Below are 22,090 nucleotides of genomic sequence, written 5' to 3'. Positions count from 1 at the left end.
GGTGCCTCGTGTACAGGGAGCCCGCTCACCCCAGACTATATGGTATCCTGGGTGACTGGAGTAGACTCCGGTGAGTGGGAGAGGCAGAGTAGTACTCACTGCGGTCCCTGGTGTCTTTGAAGTCGCATCCAGCAGTAGCTCAGAGCGCAGGGGAGCCCTCTATACAGCGTCGGCTGTCAGCGGTGCCGGGGGGAGGAGCCCCGATACAGCGGAGGCTTCAGGTGTTGCGGAGGAGCCCCTCTCAGCTCAGCGCTGAAGAGAAGGAGCGGCGCCTGCCGCGGAGAGGTATGCGGGGGGGCTTGAGGAATGCCGACAGGAGGACCGCTGTAATAGGCAGGATACAAGATGGAATGCTCCTGAGCCCCAGTGCTCCTGAGTGGGCCGCTGGGAGAAGTTATCGGGCAGTCAGGGACGCAGCTGTGAGGACACCCACCTGGTCATGGAGGGTTAGAATGGCCTTTGGTGATAGATTATAACCGATAGCCGCAGTTTAGAGTGTATATTGATCTAACACGGGGTCACTGATCTAACACGGGGTCACTGATCTAAGATGGGGTCACTGATCTAAGATGGGGTCACTGATTTAACACGGGGTCACTGATCTAACACGGGGTCACCGATCTAACACGGGGTCACCGATATAACACGGGGTCACTGATCTAACACGGGGTCACCGACATAACATTGGGTCACTGATCTAACACGGGGTCACTGACCTAACACGGGGTCACTGATCTAACACGGGGTCACTGATCTAACACGGGGTCACTGATCTAACACAGGGTCACCGATCTAACACGGGGTCACCAATATAACACGGGGTCACTGATATAAGATGGGGTCACCGACATAACATTGGGTCACTGATATAAGATGGGGTCACTGATCTAACATGGGGTCACCGACATAACATTGGGTCACTGATCTAACACGGGGTCACTGACCTAACACGGGGTCACTGATCTAACACGGGGTCACCGATATAACACGGGGTCACCGATGTAACACGGGGTCACCGACATAACATTGGGTCACTGATATAAGATGGGGTCACTGATCTAACATGGGGTCACCGACATAACATTGGGTCACTGATCTAACACGGGGTCACTGATCTAACATTGGGGTCACCGATCTAACACGGGGTCACCGATCTAACACGGGGTCACCGATCTAACACGGGGTCACTGATCTAACACGGGGTCACTGATGTAACATGGGGTCACCGATGTAACATGGGGTCACCGATGTAACATGGGGTCACCGATCTAACATGGGGTCACCGATCTAACATGGGGTCACTGATATAACATGGGGTCACTACTGAAGGAAGATGCAACACTATCAGCCCTGCTGGCATCAGGAGCCTCATGGCTTCCTCCCCTCTCGGCGACTAGCGACCTCGATAGTGACTCTGCTGTAACATGTATCTATGGAGCCATGAAAACAAAGATCTGGTACCGTGTTAGCCAGTAGAGCAAAATGTGATTGTTCCCAGCAAGAGAAACCACCTAATCTTGTAGATATGAGACCTTTTATTGGCTAACAAAAATACATGATGTAATAATAGCGAGCTTGCAAACCAACGCAGGGCTCTTCTTCAGGCTTATGGATTGGATCTGAAGAGGCATGGATATTTATACATACTTATAGCATACATAATTATGACACGGCACAGATATGGATGGGATTGGTTCGCACTTAAAAGGAATTCTGCAACAGCAAACAAACTTTTTTTGTCTAGGCACTGATAGCGGAGTGAAAGTTTTATGGTCCCTAAATTACTGTTGGACTCAATGAGCACTGTGTACTGAAAGTGAAAGTGGGAGTCTTCCACTCCGGGAGCTGGCGGGTCATGTGACCACCGGGGTTCCCTGCTACAGCAGAGCTGGGGGGTCATAGTAGACCCTGGCCACCTCTGCCAGTGGCTAATGTCACTACAGGGGTTGTTTTTCCTTGTAGCTGGGGCTCCTATGGATGCGGCTCCGATGGATGCCCCAGCTACAGGGGGAAAGTGTCAAATAATAAAAAAAAATGTCCCCCAGAGGTCTTATATGATGTCATGGGGGGCATAGATAGTAGAAAACATAATTCCATACATCAGTAGAACAATAGTACAGAATAAAACAACAATACATACAAAAGAAAGAAAATAACACAAAGCCGATGCCAAGAAAAACTGTCGCCGTATGTGCGCTGTAAACCAGAACCATACATATTATATATCAAAATGTCCGAAACAAATAGAGGAGCCCATTCATGTACTGTATTCATACTAAATAATAAAAGATAACTATAAATGTTAAAAAAAATCATTTTTTTAGCATTTTACCCCCAATAAAAGTGAAAAATGGAAAAAAAAGGCAGTGAAAAAGAGATTAAAAAAAATGCCCTATATGTCACGGAAAAAAAACGCAGTAAAAATAATCTCGGTAGCTAAAGGAAACAAAATAGGGCAGTAAAACCGCCACATGGGTAAAATCCCTAAAAAGTGTCTAGTCCTTAAGGTACAAAACAGCTTGGTCCTTAAGGGGTTAAATATAATTTCCAAAGGGACAGCTTGTTGTCCAGCACTATTCAAAGAATTAAAGGGGTTATTCAGACTGGGATAGACAGGGGTTGTAGCGGAAGCACTGCTCCGACCCCTGTGTAGTGGCCGAGGCTTGTAATTGCAGGCGCAGCGCTGATTAAAATACATGGGAGCTGGGCTTGTAATTGCAGGTTTGAGTCCCATTGATTACAGTAAGAGCTGTGCCTGCAGTTACAAGGACTGGCCAATACATAGAGGTCGGAGCAGTCCTTCCACCTGACCCAGGTGATTCCCGTTGCACCCTGCTTAGAAAACCTCTTTGACTTGATCTGAAGTAATAGCAATAACTGGAGTATTTCCCATAGTAGGAATACAGTGGTGCCTTGGTTTCTGAGTGTCTCAGCAGGACTATGAGATCCCTGTAATGTAAGACGCTGTAAGACCTGCTGACATGTACGGACCGCGGACAGGATACATAACCCCAAAAAACAGCAGGACTATAAGATCCCTGTAATGTAAGGAGCTGTAAGACCTGCTGACATGTACGGACCGCAGACAGGATACATAACCCCAACACACAGCAGGACTATAAGATCCCTGTAAGGTAAGGAGCTGTAAGACCTGCTGACATGTACGGACCGCGGACAGGATACATAACCCCAACACACAGCAGGACTATAAGATCCCTGTAATGTAAGGAGCTGTAAGACCTGCTGACATGTACGGACCGCAGACAGGATACATAACCCCAACACACAGCAGGACTATAAGATCCCTGTAATGTAAGGAGCTGTAAGACCTGCTGACATGTACGGACCGCGGACAGGATACATAACCCCAACACACAGCAGGACTATAAGATCTCTGTAATGTAAGAAGCTGTAAGACCTGCTGACATGTACGGACCGCAGACAGGATACATAACCCCAACACACAGCAGGACTATAAGATCTCTGTAATGTAAGGAGCTGTAAGACCTGCTGACATGTACGGACCGCAGACAGGATACATAACCCCAACACACAGCAGGACTATAAGATCCCTGTAATGTAAGGAGCTGTAAGACCTGCTGACATGTATGGACCGCGGACAGGATACATAACCCCAACACACAGCAGGACTATAAGATCCCTGTAATGTAAGAAGCTGTAAGACCTGCTGACATGTACGGACCGCAGACAGGATACATAACCCCAACACACAGCAGGACTATAAGATCCCTGTAATGTAAGGAGCTGTATGACCTGCTGACCTGTACGGACCGCAGACAGGATACATAACCCCAACACACAGCAGGACTATAAGATCCCTGTAATGTAGGAGCTGTAAGACCTGCTGACATGTACGGACCGCAGACAGGATACATAACCCCAACACACAGCAGGACTATAAGATCCCTGTAATGTAAGGAGCTGTAAGACCTGCTGACATGTACGGACCGCGGACAGGATACATAAACCCAACACACAGCAGGACTCTAAGATCCCTGTAATGTAAGGAGCTGTAAGACCTGCTGACATGTACGGACCACAGACAGGATACATAGCCCCAACACACAGCAGGACTATAAGATCCCTGTAATGTAAGGAGCTGTAAGACTTGCTGACCTGTACGGACCGTAGACAGGATACATAACCCCAACACACAGCAGGACTATAAGATCCCTGTAATGTAAGGAGCTGTAAGACCTGCTGACATGTACGGACCGCGGACAGGATACATAAACCCAACACACAGCAGGACTCTAAGATCCCTGTAATGTAAGGAGCTGTAAGACCTGCTGACATGTACGGACCACAGACAGGATACGGATCCCCAACACACAGCAGGACTCTAAGATCCCTGTAATGTAAGGAGCTGTAAGACCTGCTGACATGTACGGACCGCGGACAGGATACATAACCCCAACACACAGCAGGACTATAAGATCCCTGTAATGTAAGGAGCTGTAAGATCTGCAGACATGTACGGACCGCAGACAGGATACATAACCCAAACACACAGCAGGACTATAAGATCCCTTAAAGTAAGTAGTTGTAAGACCTGCTGACATGTACGGACCGCGGACAGGATACGGATCCCCAACACACAGCAGGACTATAAGATCCCTGTAATGTAAGGAGCTGTAAGACCTGCTTACATGTACTGACCGCAGACAGGATACATAACCCCAACACACAGCAGGACTATAAGATCCCTGTAATGTAAGGAGCTGTAAGACCTGCTGACATGTACGGACCGCAGACAGGATACATAACCCCAACACACAGCAGGACCATAAGATCCCTGTAATGTAAGGAGCTGTAAGACCTGCTGACATGTACGGACCGCGGACAGGATACATAAACGCAACACACAGCAGGACTATAAGATCCCTGTAATGTAAGGAGCTGTAAGACCTGCTGACATGTACGGACCACAGACAGGATACATAGCCCCAACATACAGCAGGACTATAAGATCCCTGTAATGTAAGGAGCTGTAAGACCTGCAGACATATACGGACCGCGGACAGGATACATAACCCCAACACACAGCAGGACTATAAGATCCCTGTAATGTAAGGAGCTGTAAGACCTGCTGACATATACGGACCGCGGACAGGATACATAACCCCAACACACAGCAGGACTATAAGATCCCTGTAATGTAAGGAGCTGTAAGACCTGCTGACATGTACGGACCACAGATAGGATACATAACCCCAACACACAGCAGGACTATAAGATCCCGGGACAGTCACATGTTCCATGTCTGATGTTATGTTCTTGATCCGATGCAGTAAATGTCCTGTTGGGGGGTTTATAATGGGGAAGCAGGACAAAAACTGAAAGCCAGGATGAGATCTCATCACCACACAATTAGCATTGAGCAGATGGGAGTTATCATACTGAAGGGCAACTTTAAGTCGCAGCGTCACAGAAGAATTCGGGAGTATAAATTCATGGCCATTTTTGATTCCCTCAAGAATGGAATATGGAATGAACCTCAGAGCGGGGTTCTTGCATCAGTGGAGAATATGAAAGGTCTGAAGGAGGTCAAGATGGATGTCCTCTTCCCAATCATCGTTTTTTTTAGACTTCATTAAAATTCGTTTATTTAATTGAAGGAATGCTGCCATCCAATAGGTGACGCTGCGGAGGTATTGTTCCATCTCCTTTATGTGCAGGTCAGAATGAGAGATAACACATCATAAAACTGTCCCATTCCTTGGTGCAGTGGACTGATTAAGTATTAACTTCTCTGCTCAGCTTGTCTGGGATTGTTTTAAGTACAAATCAGTCTCCAATTTCTATGTCCTTTCATGTGTGAACATTTATCGTTACATCCAGAGGGTCTCGTCTCATGAAGGGTCTATAGTAGATCTGAAAGCTCGCTGTAACATCATGTATTTTTGTTAGCTTTTAAAAGGTCTCATCTCTCCATGGTTACTTGGTTTCTCTCACTGAGATCCATCCCAGGTCTTAGATACATTAGAGCGGTCCGCTCACTATTCTTGGATCTCCAGAGATGCTTCCTCTCTTTATACAGTTATTGCACACGGCGCTTCATCCACACTGCTGCAGGAAGGGATAATACACCACAAACTACAGGACTATCTGTTGGTAGACCCTTACTACCCAGAATTCATAAAACCTCCTTCCTCCTCCTTTACCCCCAATTATAGCCAGTATTGGCTGAGTGTTTGATCGCCTCTCTGTGGTTGGACAATCTACTACAACCATTGAGAGCAGAATTAGATTAGTTCCATGATGCCTGAGGAAGGCCCCCGAGAGGATGGAAGCCGCTGTAACATCATGTCTTTATGGGGCCAGTAAGATGCATCACATCCAGAGGACCGCAGGGCTGCTCTCACTGACAACCATCACTCTTCTCTCACTGACAACCATCACTCTTCTCTCACTGACAACCATCACACTTCGCTCTACTGGTCACACCAGAACAAACCTGTTTACGTTGGAAGAACAATCACTCCTTTTTTCCCCTGGTCATGTGATCCCTGACTCCTCCCATACAAGCGGTCACATGATTATGACATCATCAGAGGTCCCGGAAGCACGTCGTTGAGTATGAGTCCTAGAGGCATATATCTATATTACTCCCCAAAGGCACACCATTCGCAACCTGATTGGTAGTTTGGATTTACTCATTCCCGGTGATTGGTTATTTGGGTTGGCTGATTCCCGGTGATTGGTTATTTGGGTTGGCTGATTCCCGGTGATTGGTTATTTGGGTTGGCTGATTCCCGGTGATTGGTTATTTGGGTTGGCTGATTCCCGGTGATTGGTTATTTGAGTTGGCTGATTCCCGGTGATTGGTTATTTGGGTTGGCTGATACCCGGTGATTGGTTATTTGGGTTGGCTGATTCCCGGTGATTGGTTATTTTAGTTGCCTGACTCCCGGTGATTGGTTGTTTAGGTTGGCTTGTGTAGAAGTGGGGAGTAATAGGCTAACATGCATCCTAGAGGAATAGAGCGCCCGCTCTCGGCCGACCAGCGACCTCCATAATGACTCCTCACTGCTGCTGCAGCTCACAGCAACCCGACAACCCAGAAAACAGTCAGTGTATAGATAAAAACAGATCCGCACTCCGGGAATATGGCACTTCTAGCAAGTTTATTCACACAACGCGTTTCATCCCTTCATGGGGACTTTTTCAAGTGTAACAATGCATTCAAAATCCAATCTATTTATAATAAAATCCACATCCCTTCTCTCCTTGCGGTCTGCTCCGTCCTGCGTCCCCTCCAGCGTCCTGCGGCGTCACGCCCCCTCCGTACGTGTCACGTGACCAGGTCACGTGATGTCGTGACGTCACAAGATCGGGCGCTGCTCCTTATGTGGGAGAGAGAGTGGACGGGCACGATCGCATCTATCTATATACATCAAAAACATAAGTGTTACTGGCCTCCACTTATGTTAATACTCTTCAATAATTGTAACATTTCATTTTTCTAGCATTATTATTAAATCTATATTCATATCAGTGTTTTTTAAAAAATTATATATATATATATATATATATATATGTATCTCATATTCACTATTGTTATATTCTCCTCATAAATAACTTAAAATATAACATAGGTTAATATATAACATGTATATACAGTGTTTATATCGGCCCACTATAAAATTCAGTCATAAATATTAAATATCATTTAAAATCATGAATTCATAATATCTATATTAATAAAAATATAATAAAACTTCGAACCGTCTGTTGTGTTTTTTTATTATTAAAAACCTTAATGTCTTTTATAACTTCTCTACAACTTCATTAAGGCCCCTGGGGACCAGGGTATTGAGCCAGAATATCCAGAACATTTCCCTTGTCCTCAATTTTTCTATTGATCTGTCCTGGATATGCTCAATAGGAGTAACTTTTAACCCCTTGAGTGGCGGGTTTCTTACCACCCTGTCGTGCCCACCAGGGCAGGTTTTTTTAAAATGGTCTAATCATTGAATTTCAACTAATTTTGCAGTTGCGTCTCAAGAGCCATAACTTTTTCATTTTTCCATTGACATGGCCGTATGAGGGCTTGTTTTTTGCGGGACAAGTTGTGATTTTTTAAACAGGGGGGAGGAAAAAAAGAAAAAAAGGGGCCATGTCATTAAGGGGTTAAATAATGTATTAACTTCCTTCTCTGGGTCATTATGACGCATGGATACCACATGTGTGATTGTATGTTTGATTTTTTACAAAGTAAAGGGAGACAAGTGTTTTTATAATTTTTTTATTTTTATTTTTTTGTCCCTTTAGAGGACTTCCACAGGGACCCATCAGGACCCCTGATCACATTCCGGGGGTCCGATGGTGACAGCCCTTTACATGCTGCAGTGACAGCCTTTTACATGCTGCAGTCACATAGACTGCAGCATGTAAAGGGTTAACACAGCAGAGATCGGAGGTTTTCTCTGATCTCTGCTGTAAGAGCTGGTACCTAGCTGTCCTCTGACAGCTAACAACCAGCTCTCCCAGCCACAGAGACTATCGGCTTGCTTCTGACAAGCCGATGGTCTCTATGGCAACCTGTAAACAAAGCAGAAGATTGCCGGCATATAGGCAATATCTTCTGCTGGTTTTTCAAAGTCCTGCACTGCTCTGTGTGTGTTTGTGCAGGCAGAGCACACTGTCACAGCTTGTGGCATTGTGCTCTGCAGCTCCCATAGTGATACATAGCCCGGAAATCTTCCGGGCTATGTCGCTATGAGCAGTGGAGCTTGTCCCGGAAAATTTCCGGGCGTGCCACTCAAGGGGTTAAAAGTGAAGGGTCTTTGGCGTGGTGTGTACTAAAATGTCGTGAGATACTATGCTTTTCAAAACCTTTTCTTATATTGCTGCGATGTTTATTAAGCCTTTCATGTAACGTATTTATGGTCCTTCCTATGTACTTTAGCCCGCATGGGCATTCCAGCATGTAGATTACCTTTGTTACACTACATGTCATTTTTTGTTGGATCGTAAAGTCTTCTCCATCTGGTAACTGTATGTTCTTAGTACCCTGGTTGATGTTTATGCAACACATGCATCTCCTTTCTTTACATTTATATACTCCGCCTTTTTCTTCATCTTTTTTTCTTCCTTTTTGATCTTTTTCTTTTTTTGGGTAAGATGGTGCTATAAAATTTTTTAATGTTCTGTTCTTTCGAAAAATGCATAACGGTCTCACTGCTAGTTGTTTTTCTAGGAATGGATCTTCCTTTAGGATGGTCCAATTCTTTTTCTTTTTTTTTATAAATCAAATTTTATTAAGTTTTCACAAAAGAATACAGGAAGTCAGACATCAGCCTCTACAGCAGCAGACATTCCTACGGACACTCGTCCATCGCGTAACGACACTCCAACAGCATAATACCGTAAACAACATAGTTTTCCTAATTAGGTGATTAATACGAAAATAAACTACTAGAATAGCCACCTGGGGAGCAATATCGTCCCGCCACGGGCCGAGCCCAGCAGCCAGCATTAAACTGCCTGCACTAAAAACATTGAGAGAAGAGGGGGACTAACATAGAGACAGCAATAAGGGGGGGGGGGGGGGAGGGTAACACCGGGAAAGGGGACAAAAAAGGGGGGGAGAGGCGGAGATGTTACATAGCGGGGGGTTCAAGAGGACCACGTCTCACTCATCCCACGACGCCGCTGCTCTCACCTCACGCCAAGGCGCCCAAGTCACAATGAATTTATCATGGGTATTATTCGACCAACTGTGTAGCTCCTCCAAGGAGTAAAGGTTGTCGACTCTCTCCCTCCAGAGACCCAAAGATGGTGGCACACTCTGAAGCCACAGACGGGGAATCAAGGATTTGGCCGTGTCTATTAGTAGGGCTATTAGTTTGTTTTTTTTTGGATGGAAATGTTTATTCGGTCTCCACAGAAAAACCAGGTCTGGGGTAAGGCAGACACCAGGCGCGATCCGTTCAACAATTTTCCCCACTCCTCTCCAAAAAGGGGTTAGGACCGGGCAGTCCCACCAGATATGGAGATAAGAGCCTGTCTCCCTTTTGCATCTCCAGCAGGAGTCCTGTGGAGAGAGCCTGTGTTCAAATAGCCATTGTGGTGTTCGGTACCACCTGACAAGAAGCTTATAATGCGCCTCTTGTGCAATTATACAGGGGGTAAGTCCAAAAGACGTGTCGAGGATTGTCCCGGTCTCCTCCTCCGTGAGCCGTATACCCAGTTCCTTCTCCCATGATGTAAGGAAGGCCGGTTTATAGGGTTGGAAGGGGGAGATAAAGGATCTGCGAATGAACGCAATCTTTTTATGAGAGGATTTGTTGTCTAACCACGATCTCTCAAACCCAGAGAGGGGTCTGGTTGACTTAAACTCACTGAGGAATTCTTTGAAGAATCCTGCTAATTGGGCACTCTCCAGGAAGGAGAGGGATTCTGCGGGGAGAAGTTTTTGAGGGATCGTGGAGGGGGGCAGGTGCGAAAGGGCTTGCAGATTGGCTATGGAAATTGACCTACACTTTCTCCATACCGGCGCTCGGGGTCGGTCTCCAAGCGGGTTCACTACTCTGGGAATCACTTCTATGGGGGAGACAGGTGAGGGCGACGGAGCTAGATCTGTTCTGAACTTGTCCCACACTTCGCATGGACCCCTGAGGAGGGGGTTGAAGGTTTTAGCCCGATATTGAGCGCTTCTGGGTAGCCAGAGAGCCTCAATCCGGGATGTGTTGCTGATCTCTACTATTAACCTTGAGAGAGGATCAACGTCCTCCAACTTAGAGAGGTCCCACCAGTAGCGAAGGTGGGCCGCACAGTAGTAATCATATAGATTAGGGAGATCAACCCCTCCCTCTCTTCTCCTCCTAATCATCAGACCCTGTGCCAATCTCGGCCTCCTCTGTCTCCACACAAAAGCCGAGAAGATCCCGCGCATAAGTTTGAAGAATTTCGAGGGAAGATGAATAGGAAGCATTCGGATCTTGTAGAGTATGAGAGGAAGTATATACGACTTAATGATATTTTTCCTCCCCAGCCAGGAGATGCAGGGGATGTCATAAGAATTGAGGAGTTGTTTGACCCGCGCGATTAGGGGGATAAAGTTAGTGGCATATAGGTCTTCCGCTTTTTTAGTCAATTTAATCCCCAGGTACTCCAGATGGGAGGATGACCAAGAAAAGGGGGAGTTACTTCTCAAAATGTCATATTGCCTTCGTGGAATGGATACGTTCAGGGCAGTTGATTTCGTGAAATTGATCTTGAAGTTTGAGAGCGACCCGAATTCTTCAAGAATCTCAGAGAGTCTAGGGAGACTCTTCTGGGGGTCTGTGACCACAAAGGCAATATCATCGGCAAAAGCTGCCGCCGAAATTTGCTGTTCTCCCACCCGCAGGCCCTTGACCCCTGGGTCTTGTCTGACCCTCTGGAGCAGGGGTTCTAGAGATAGAATAAAAAGCGAGGGGGAGAGGGGGCAACCCTGCCGAGTGCCGTTTCTTATAAGGAAGGGAGGGGAGAGGATCTCATTGATTTTCAGCCTAGCATGCGGGCAGCTGTAAAGCGAAAAAATCGCTCGAATGAACTGCGCCGGGAGGCCGAAAGAATGCAAAACTCTCTCCATGTACAACCAGTCTACCCTATCAAACGCCTTTTCGGCATCTGTACCTATTAGTGCGAGTGGGATCTTGTGATGTTGGGCGTACCTGGCCGCATGGAGGAGCTTGATGCAGTTATCTCTCCCCTCCCTCCCCCCAACGAAGCCGGCCTGTTCCGGGTTAATCAATCCGGGTATAAACGGCTCTAATCTTTTTGCAAGCAATTTAGCCCACAACTTCATATCTAAATTAATCAGAGATATGGGGCGATAACTGCCGCACATTTCTGGGTCCTTGTTGTCTTTGAGAATTAGCGTAATGTGGGCTTCTTGGGATTGCTTCGGCAGGGATGCCCCCCTTAACAGGTCATTGAACAGAGAAGTCAGTTTTGGCTTTAGTATAGGGAGGAAGGTTTTGTAGTAATGAAGCGGGAGGCCGTCCGGCCCCGGGCTTTTGTTGGGGGGGCTCGAGACGATCAGCGCCTCCACCTCCTCCTGTGAGACCTCTGTAACCAAACTAGCGGCCCCCGCAGGATTCAGTTTCGGCATACTAAGGTGTTCCAGGAATTTATCTACATGGGCCGCGGGGTTCTCACCCGGAAGGGTATTATGAGTGTCCCCGAGGTTGTACAAATTCGTGTAGAACCTCTGAAACTCCTCTGCAATATCCCCGGATGTAGTCAGGGTCGCCCCGGCAGGGGATTTGATCGCTCTAATTAAGTTTTTAGCTCTGGCCTTTTTAATCAGTGACGACATGAGCTTGCTGCCCCTATTACCCTGGGCGTATAGTTTATGCCGGAAATGCAGCTGGTTTTTGTTATATTTCGAGTTGAGCAGGAGTTTCAGATCTGCTCTTGCTGCCGCAAGTTCAGCTCCATTCTGTACTACTTGGGAGAGTTTCGCAGTCAGCTCCAAACTGGCGATACGTGAAAGCTTCTCATCGATAGCCTTCTGTTTTTTTTTCTTTATGCGAGAGCCCAGGGCAATCAGGAGGCCACGGATGTAGGCCTTATGGGCCTCCCAGACCAGAGGCGACTCCGACTCTTTTGTGGAGTTGAGGCTAAAGTATTCTTCTAGATGTTTAGATAAGCATTCTCTATCCTCTATGTCATCTAAGAGGGAGATGTTCAGTGACCATCTCCACTCCCTGGCTACTGGTTGAGGGAGACGTAGAGATGTATGAACAGGAGCGTGATCGGAGATCGTCATAGTGTCAATGCTCGATCTAATCAGGAACGGGAGTAGGGAGGAGGAGACCAGGACATAATCTAACCTCTGAAAAGTGGAGTGCACAGAGGAGAAAAAAGAGAAATCTTTAGTGAAGGGGTGCAGAGTGCGCCAGGTGTCGACCAAACCCAACTCCTGAAATCGTTTGCCCAATTTTTTCAGTTTCCTTTGGGATATATGCGAGCGGCCCGAAGAGGAGTCTACTGTGGGATTAAGAGTGACGTTAAGGTCACCCGCCAAAATAATCTGGCCTTCGCTAAAGTGTTTTAAGATCTCGAGTTGCTTAAGCAGCCAAGGGATCTGTTCTGTATTTGGGGTATATAAGTTGGCTAATGTAAGTTTTGTGTTATTCAGAGTGCCCCTTATGAACAGAACTCTGCCCTCGTCGTCTCCAAACCGGGCCTCCTCGACAAAATTAATTGTTCTATGGAGAAAAATGGAGACCCCCTTCGAGGCCGACGAGGGATGAGTGCAGTGGAATGCCCGAGGGAATGATTTCCCAGGTAGGGGGAAAGTTTTATTACCTTTGTAGTGGGTCTCCTGGAGGAAGAGAATCTTAGTGTCGTACCTCCTCAGAAGTAGTTCCAAGCTGTGACGTTTAGAGGGCGAGTTAAGGCCTTTGGCGTTGAAGGAGGTGAGACGCAGTTCATTCATGGTGGAGTCCCTGAACTAAGAGGGGGAGAAAACACACGTGAGACAAGCAATGACGTAATCACCGTTAATAAGAATATTATGAATTTCCGTAAGTGCTCCTCTTCGCCGTCCCCGGTTTGGAGGCAGGGGGTAGGATAGGGGGGGGAGGCGGAGGAGGACAGGAGGGGGAGAAAGATACCAGAAGGTAAGGTAACGCACAGATAGAAAACAACAGAGAGAGAAAATAATGCAAGGAGAATCCCCGCAGCAGAGCCACTGCTGGCAAGGAAACCTATGCGAGTGTGCCCCGGGGGGGGTCTGTGACTCCCCACTAGGGTCCACACGTGAGGCGGCCTACTGAGATCCCACCGAGAAATGAATCTGATGGGATGTCAGAGAATTAGTTGCGGCCTGGACGAAGCAGGCCCCACAGCCCACTAACCAGAAAAACGAGGTATACAACCAGCGAAACCTCCGATCAGATAGATCAAACAACTTACAACAGTTACAGCTAATAAAAAGCCTATGAAGACATGCTCACAGTCTTTTACAAAGTCCCTGGCCCGAGCCGTGCGATACACTATATCGTAACCTGAGAAGAGGGGTGTCCTGAAGTCTCGAAGTCGGAAGGCTACCAAGTCTCTTGTATAACTCCGACCGATCCGATGTACCGCTCAACTCCGGCTGAACCCCATAGCATACTGTAGGCATAAACGGTTAATAATAAAAAAGACAAAAAAAGAAAAACAGCTTATAACATCAATTGCCATAGGACCATCCTCCGCGCCGCATGTAAAACGGCTATAGGGGAGGCCCCGTGGCTAGTACCATATTTGAGGGCAAAACAGGAGAGGACACTCTCCGGGATCAGCGGATCACGAGTCCTGCTTGGGTTTTTTCTTCTTCCCCTTAGGGGATTTTGTGCTGCCCGCCGGCAGCCAGTCCTCTGGGTTCTCTAGCGACTGGAACTGGGGAAGGTCCGGGAGAGGTTGCCAATTAGAGAGTTCGATCGGATCCATTTCCAGGAGGGTCCACAGCTCCGCCATCTCCTCTTGGGTGCGAATATTGACTCTCTTACCCTTGATGGTCACGCTGATGCCGAAAGGGAACAACCACGCGTATCGGATGTCGCGGTTTTTCAGAACATCGAGCAAAGGGCGTAAAGCGCGGCGCTTTGCCAGGGTAGAGGGCGCCAGGTCCTGGAATAACAGAATAGACGAACCTTCAAACTTCAAATCCTTAAAAGATCTGGCCGCTCTAAGGACCGCGACTGCGTCCGGGAAGGACAAAATTTTGCATATTACGTCCCTTGGTTGTTCAGAGGGACCTGCCGGCGGTCGAAGAGCACGGTGTATCCTTTCCACGCAAATAGTGGCCGCTCTCTCCTCCCCCAACAAGGTGGCGAAAATAGCTTTGGCGATTTTTTCCAGGCAGTCATTTGCATACAGTTCGGGGATGCCTTTAAAACGTAAATTATTGCGCCTGTTCCTATTTTCTAGGTCTTCCTGGAGCAGGAGAGACCTGTTTAAATGCAGGTGCTGTTCCTTTAAGGCTTGCTCCAGTTGCAGAGAGTGGGAGGTAATGGCTGCAGAGGAGGACTCTAAATCTTCCACCCTGTGCCCCATTAGTTTAAAATCTTCTTTAATCTCTGCTAAATCAGCACTAATGGGGCGCAGGGCTTGTGCTATCAGGTGCTTCATAAAGCCCCTGGAAACGGACTCACCATCCTCCTCCTCCGAGGTCCGTTCTTCCTCCTCACCATGGCTGAGAGCGGGAGCGAGCGCTCGTGCCGGCGCCATCTTAGCAGGGGGCCGCGGGGAGCGAGAGGAGCGCTCCCTGAAGAAACCCCTCATGTCAGCCTGCGTTTTGGTCGGTCGAGGGGTGCCCTGCAGGTCAGTGGACTTTTCTTTGCTCGTTTTGCCCATGTTTCCGCTGGTTGACAGCCGCTGTAAGTTGCTGTGGGTGCCTGCTTGTGGGAGCGCAGCTCTCAGGCAGCCATTGCGCTCGACGTCCAGGCTCCGCCCCGTCCAATTCTTTTTCAATATGCCATTGATTAGGCCCGAATGCGCACTAAACTTCGTGGTAAAAGCTGTTTCATATCTCTCCTGTTTTTTGGAGTCTTTGTTAGTCTGTTCTTTCCTTTTTATTATTTTGTCTTCCTGATTTAATGCTTTGATGTAAGCCGCCTCTACCAATGTTTTAGGGTAACCTTTATCTCTGACTCTCTTCTCCACTATTTTTGCTTGTTCTCTGTAGTCTTCCTCTCTCGTGCAGTTCTTCCTTATCCGTTGGAATTGTCCATAAGGGACATTCTTCTTCCAATTTCTATGATGGCAACTCTTATAGTTCAAATAACTATTGGCATCGACTTTCTTGAAGTGGGTTCTCGTAATGATTTCATTATTTTTTCCTCCTATTTCCAGATCCAAATAAACTATCTTCGTAGCTGAAATCTCATATGTGAATCTGAAGTTAAATTCATTAACTGACAAATTTTCTATAAAGTCAGTCAGATCTTCTTTTGTTCCATCCCAAATGATGAGAAGATCATCTATAAAACGTTTAGACAATTTTATCCGTTTGTCCTCGAATCTTTCCTTTTCAAATGAACCCATAACAAGGTTTGCAAAAGTAGGTGCGCATTTCGTGCCCATGGCGGTGCCGGTACATTGTCGATAAAATTTATCATTATATGTGAAGATGTTATTCCTTAAAATAAACATGATGCTTTTAGAGATGAATTGCCTCTGATGGTCTGGCATGAGTAAATCCTCCTTTAACACTTTCTCCACTGCTTCTACTCCAATTTTGTGTCCAATGTTAGAGTAGAGTGCTTCGATGTCTACACTACACCATAGGTAGCTGGGTTGCCATTCTATGTCTCTGATGATTTCTAGAAGGTGTCCTGAGTCTTTAATGTGGGATGGTAAACTAACTACATATTTCTGCAGCTGGCGATCTATATATTCCGATAGTCTGTGAGTAATGGACTCCATCCCTGCCACTGGTGGATGATGTAAATTTTTATGCACCTTGGGTGCGTGGTAAAAATATGGGACCCCTATGGGAGTTTCTTTCATATAGATGTATTCTTTTTTGCATATACTGTTATTTTCATAACCTTCTTGTAAGTGTAAATAAAACTCTTTGGTTATCTTGCTCGTTGGGTCCTCCTTAAATTTTTCATAATACTCTTCATCTCCCAGGATTCTCACTGCTTCTTCATGGTATTGTTGGTAATTCATTATTATGGTAGCGCCCCCTTTGTCTGCTTGTCTTATAACGATTGATTGTTCTTCTTTCAGTTTCTTCAAGATGTTCCTTTGTTTCTTGGTTAGATTGTGGTATGTGGGTCTGTTTTCCTTGCACATTTTCGTGAAGTCCTTCATGGTTTTATTGTAGAATAGGTCCACATATTCACCCTTCGCTTCAACTGGAAAAAACGTGTTTTTTGGTTTCAAATCTGTGGTTATAGGGTCATTTATATCGAACTCCAATTTTTCCAAATCTTGTTTTTTCATTATTTGTGTATTTTTCATTTCTTGAATAGAAAAATATCTGCTAAGAGTTATCTTTCTAATGAAGGCATTCAAATCCACAAAGAGCTCAAATAAATTGGCCCCCTTAGTTGGACTAAATGAGAGGCCTTTTGCGAGCACTTCCATTTCATCTCTTCTTAAAGGGGTTGTCCCGCGGCAGCAAGTGGGGGTATACACTTCTGTATGGCCATAATAATGCACTTTGTAATGTACATTGTGCATTAATTATGAGCCATACAGAAGTTATAAAAATTTTTTCACTTACCTGCTCCGCTGCTGGCGTCCTCGTCTCCATGGAGCCCGCCTAATTTTCGCCATCTAAAATGGTCGAATGGCCAAATTAGACGCGCTTGCGCAGTCCGGGTCTTCTGCTTTCTTCAATGGGGCTCCGTGTAGCTCCGCCCCGTCACGTGCCGATTCCAGCCAATCAGGAGGCTGGAATCGGCAATGGACCGCACAGAAGAGCTGCGGTCCACGGAGGAAGAGGATCCCGGCGGCCATCTTCAGCCGGTAAGTATAGAAGTCACCGGAGCGCGGGGATTTTTTACGTCCCTGCATCGGGGTTGTCTCGCGCCGAACGGGGGGGGGGGGGGGGGGTTGAAAAAAAACAAACCCGTTTCGGCGCGGGACAACCCCTTTAATGCATATTCCGATATGTTATATATCCCATTTTGTTTAGCTTCAAAGGACACTATTTCCTCACAGGATGATTCAGTCCTGTTGTTGATTTTTGAAGTACGAGTGCCCCCCCTCTTCCCTCTCCGTTTTCTCTTGCGCTTCTTGCGTTGGCCGAGGTTGTTCGTACTGGCTGGTAGAATTGATGAATCTTCGCTCTCCCTTTCTGGGATATATTCACTTTCTTGGATGGCTGCATGTTCAACATATTCCGCTGTGGAGTTGATTTCATATTTCCTATATCTCGATTGGGGGATGAGATTGTTCTTAGTTCTTTCGGGGTAAGTGGTCCTCTCCCTCCTAAAAAAGGAACTGTGCTGTTGTGGTTGCTCTCTACGGACAATCTTCCCAATTCCCTTCTGTTCTCTTCCGATCTTCTACTCACATTGAGATCTAATATCTCATTTAACTCCGGTGGTGAACTTAATAATAGATTCTCCACTTCACATGGATTGAATCTTGGTGTAGATAGCACGACTCCTTGTGTTCTATTCTGCATATCGTTCATTCTCTGTGTAGGGTGTGTGGCCCTATCCCGTGGGGTAGGGGTCTGTCCCCCCCCCCCCCCTCACTGCAAATAGTTGTATCTATCGTGTATAATGTTCCACAATTTTCATCCAGGAATCTTCCCATAGTTCTATCTTCTCGATGATTCCCATCTAGTTGATGGTTGAATCTTATATCTGTTTGTGTATTATTATCTTTTACTTCTTTATTAGGTTGAGGTCTTCTCCTTTCTTGTATCCTAGGATGTGTACTAGTCTGTTCTCTAGTCCTTGTGTAGTTCTCTTTATCTCTATATCTGTCTCTACCTAGACGTTGTTCCCTATCAAAATTTGAATTGAAGGTGGGTGTGCCCGTATTATATCTATTTCTCTTATACCACCCAGACATATCCTGATTGTGTCTATTCTGATTTCTCCCTTGTCTTCTGCTCTGGTGATCATACCTTTCCTGATATCTATTTTCGTACCTATTTATGTTAAAGGGGTTGTCCCGCGGCAGCAAGTGGGTCTATACACTTCTGTATGGCCATATTAATGCACTTTGTAATGTACATTGTGCATTAATTATGAGCCATACAGAAGTTATAAGAAATTATTCACTTACCTGCTCCATTGCTAGCGTCCTCGTCTCCATGGTTGCCGTCTAATTTTCGGCGTCTAATGGCCAAATTAGACGCGCTTGCGCAGTCCGGGTCTTCTTCTTTTCTCAATGGGGCCGCTCGTGCAGGATGCCGACTCCGTGTAGCTCCGCCCCGTCACGTGCCGATTCCAGCCAATCAGGAGGCTGGAATCGGCAATGGACCGCACAGAAGCCCTGCGGTCCACCGAGGAAGAAGATCCCGGCGGCCATCTTCAGCCGATAAGTAAGAAGTCACCAGAGCGCGGGGATTCAGGTAAGCGCTGTGCGGATTTTTTTTAGGTCCCTGCAGCGGGTTTGTCTCGTGCCGAATGGGGGGGGGGGGGGTTGAAAAAAAAAACAAACCCGTTTTGGCGCGGGACAACCCCTTTAAATCTATTGGTGTACTGTCTATTTGGACCTCTATTCTCTACAATGTTGTGCTCTCCATATCTGGGACTCCTCTGCTCTCTATTATTAACCTGATTCTTCTCCTGTTCCCTTTGTTCTCCTTCTTTCCTCCCTCCATTTTTCTCATATTGTTTATTTATCTTCCTTTTATAGTCTTTCGGGAAATACACTTCTAACTCAAAATCTTTTGCATCTCTCGCTAATTTTTTAGCTTTGCGCATTCTAATTTCATTCCCAATTCTCCTCGCATACTCATACACCTCTTTATAAACATTTGTATTGTTATTAATTATTAACTCTTTCATGTTCGCTGCTAACGATGATAACCTCTTAGTTATTCATTCTGACAACATCAAAGTAGAGAATGTATTCAACATTATTATCCATTGACCAGAAAAATCCTTATCTTTGGGGAATGCGGGCCGAATATTTACCCTCAAGCCCCTGGGTACTGATTTGTTATAGTCATATATTTTCAGAAACATTATGTCCAGCGTATTTCTCCATATATCCTCTATTCTGCTCTTCATGTGTCGCATCTCTTTATCTTTCTCAATATTGTCTGAGGTTTCTCCCCACTCCGAACCTTCATCCCTTAAGTGTGGCACTGTAGTCGGGTCGACACCCTTCACATCACTCTGCATTTCCATCAGGGCTTCCATGACTCTCATGTCAGGTGTCGCCCACAAATCCTTCAGTTTCTCCATTATCCCCCTGTATTCCTCGGTGCGCTGAAACTCCTGTATGAACCCCGGATCTCCCAAGGAAGTCTGTGTTGAAATATCATGATCATATGACTTATATCTTGCCTCACTCACCCGGTGCACAGTGAAGATCCTGTTTGTTAGGATCCTCACTCACACCCTTTATCCAGGTCGTCTTATATATACTGCGCCTTTAATTCCCTGCTGTCCTGCTGGGCCAGTCAGCTGGGGAGCCGCGTTCGTCCTCCGTCTCTCAACCAGAGAGCCGCTCAGAAAAGTCAGTGTATAGATAGAACAAACCTGTTTACGTTCTAAGAACAATCACTCCTTTTTTCCCCTGGTCATGTGATCCCTGACTCCTCCCATACAAGCGGTCACATGATTATGACATCATCAGAGGTCCCGGAAGCACGTCGTTGAGTATGAGTCCTAGAGGCATATATCTATATTACTCCCCAAAGGCACACCATTCACAACCTGATTGGTAGTTTGGATTTACTCATTCCCGGTGATTGGTTATTTGGGTTGGCTGATTCCCGGTGATTGGTTACTTGGGTTGGCTGATTCCCGGTGATTGGTTATTTGGGTTGGCTGATTCCCGGTGATTGGTTATTTGGGTTGGCTGATTCCTGGTGATTGGTTATTTGGGTTGGCTGATTCCCTCTGATTGGTTATTTGGGTTGGCTGATTCCTGGTGATTGGTTATTTGGGTTGGCTGATTCCTGGTGATTGGTTATTTGGGCTGGCTGATTCCTGGTGATTGGTTATTTGGGTTGGCTGATTCCCGGTGATTGGTTATTTGGGTTGGCTGATTCCCGGTGATTGGTTATTTGGGTTGGCTGATTCCCGGTGATTGGTTGTTTGGGTTGGCTGATTCCCGGTGATTGGTTATTTGGGTTGGCTGATTCCCGGTGATTGGTTATTTGGGTTGGCTGATTCCCGGTGATTGGTTATTTTAGTTGCCTGACTCCCGGTGATTGGTTGTTTAGGTTGGCTTGTGTAGAAGTGGGGAGTAATAGGCTAACATGCATCCTAGAGGAATAGAGCGCCCGCTCTCGGCCGACCAGCGACCTCCATAATGACTCCTCTCTGCTGCTGCAGCTCACAGCAACCCGACAACCCAGAAAACCGAACCTGCTAGCTGACTACATGGTGGCTCCTCCCACACAGGTGGTCACATGACAGTGACATCATCACAGGTCCTGGAAGCTGCTGTCCGGCAGGTCTGTGTCCTCCTGTGGGGGTTGGAGGGTTGCTGGGACTTGTGGTGATTTATCCCCCTGTAATGTATCCCCTGTAGATAGAATTACTGATTAGCAGCAGTTAGGAGACATTTTACATCTTCAGGTCTGTTATGTATCAGTACACGACTATGGGGGGGCGTCTCATCTGTACACGACTATGGGGGGGCGTCTCATCTGTACACGACTATGGGGGGGCGTCTCATCTGTACACGACTATGGGGGGGCGTCTCATCTGTACACGACTATGGGGGGGGGGCGTCTCATCTGCACACGACTTTGGGGGGGCGTCTCATCTGTACACGACTATGGGGGGGGGGGCGTCTCATCTGTCCACGACTATGGGGGGGGTCTCATCTGTCCTCGACTATGGGGGGGCGTCTCATCTGTACACGACTATGGGGGGAGGGCGTCTCATCTGTACACGACTATATGGGGGCGTCTCATCTGTACACGACTATGGGGGGGCGTCTCATCTGTACACGACTATGGGGGGGGCGTCTCATCTGCACACGACTATGGGGGGGGGCGTCTCATCTGTACACGACTATGGGGGGGGCGTCTCATCTGTCCACGACTATGGGGGGGGGGGGCGTCTCATCTGTACACGACTATGGGGGGGCGTCTCATCTGTCCACGACTATGGGGGGGCGTCTCATCTGTACACGACTATGGGGGGGCGTCTCATCTGTCCACGACTATGGGGGGGCGTCTCATCTGTCCACGACTATGGGGGGGCGTCTCTTCTGTCCACGACTATGGGGGGGGCGTCTCATCTGTCCACGACTATGGGGGGGCGTCTCATCTGTACACGACTATGTTGGGGCGTCTCATCTGTACACGACTATGGGGGGGCATCTCATCTGTACACAACTATGGGGGGGCGTCTCATCTGTCCACGACTATGGGGGGGGGGGCGTCTCATCTGTACACGACTATGGGGGGGCGTCTCATCTGTCCACG

At 47.0% G+C, this 22,090-nt stretch overlaps 2 protein-coding genes across 3 annotated transcripts in view; both read left to right on the top strand.

The window, feature by feature from the left end:
- Positions 1-22,090, top strand: part of LOC136628683 (zinc finger protein 420-like) — a 312,230-nt gene that overhangs the window by 89,084 nt on the left and 201,056 nt on the right. The gene's annotated exons all lie outside the window — the stretch shown is intronic.
- LOC136627285 (gastrula zinc finger protein XlCGF57.1-like) overlaps positions 20,884-22,090 on the top strand; it is an 83,366-nt gene continuing 82,159 nt past the window's right edge. The window contains exon 1 of one of the 2 annotated variants that reach the window (XM_066602269.1): positions 20,884-21,111. The gene's annotated coding sequence lies outside the window, so the exon portion shown is untranslated. The remainder of the gene's footprint in view (positions 21,112-22,090) is intronic. The other variant, XM_066602270.1, reaches the window with a different exon arrangement.

The sequence above is a fragment of the Eleutherodactylus coqui genome, chromosome 5, assembly GCF_035609145.1.
Source record: "Eleutherodactylus coqui strain aEleCoq1 chromosome 5, aEleCoq1.hap1, whole genome shotgun sequence".
NCBI lineage: Eukaryota > Metazoa > Chordata > Amphibia > Anura > Eleutherodactylidae > Eleutherodactylus > Eleutherodactylus coqui.
The sequence above is the reverse complement of the archived record's forward strand: the minus strand, read 5'-3'. Positions and strand labels throughout refer to the sequence as shown.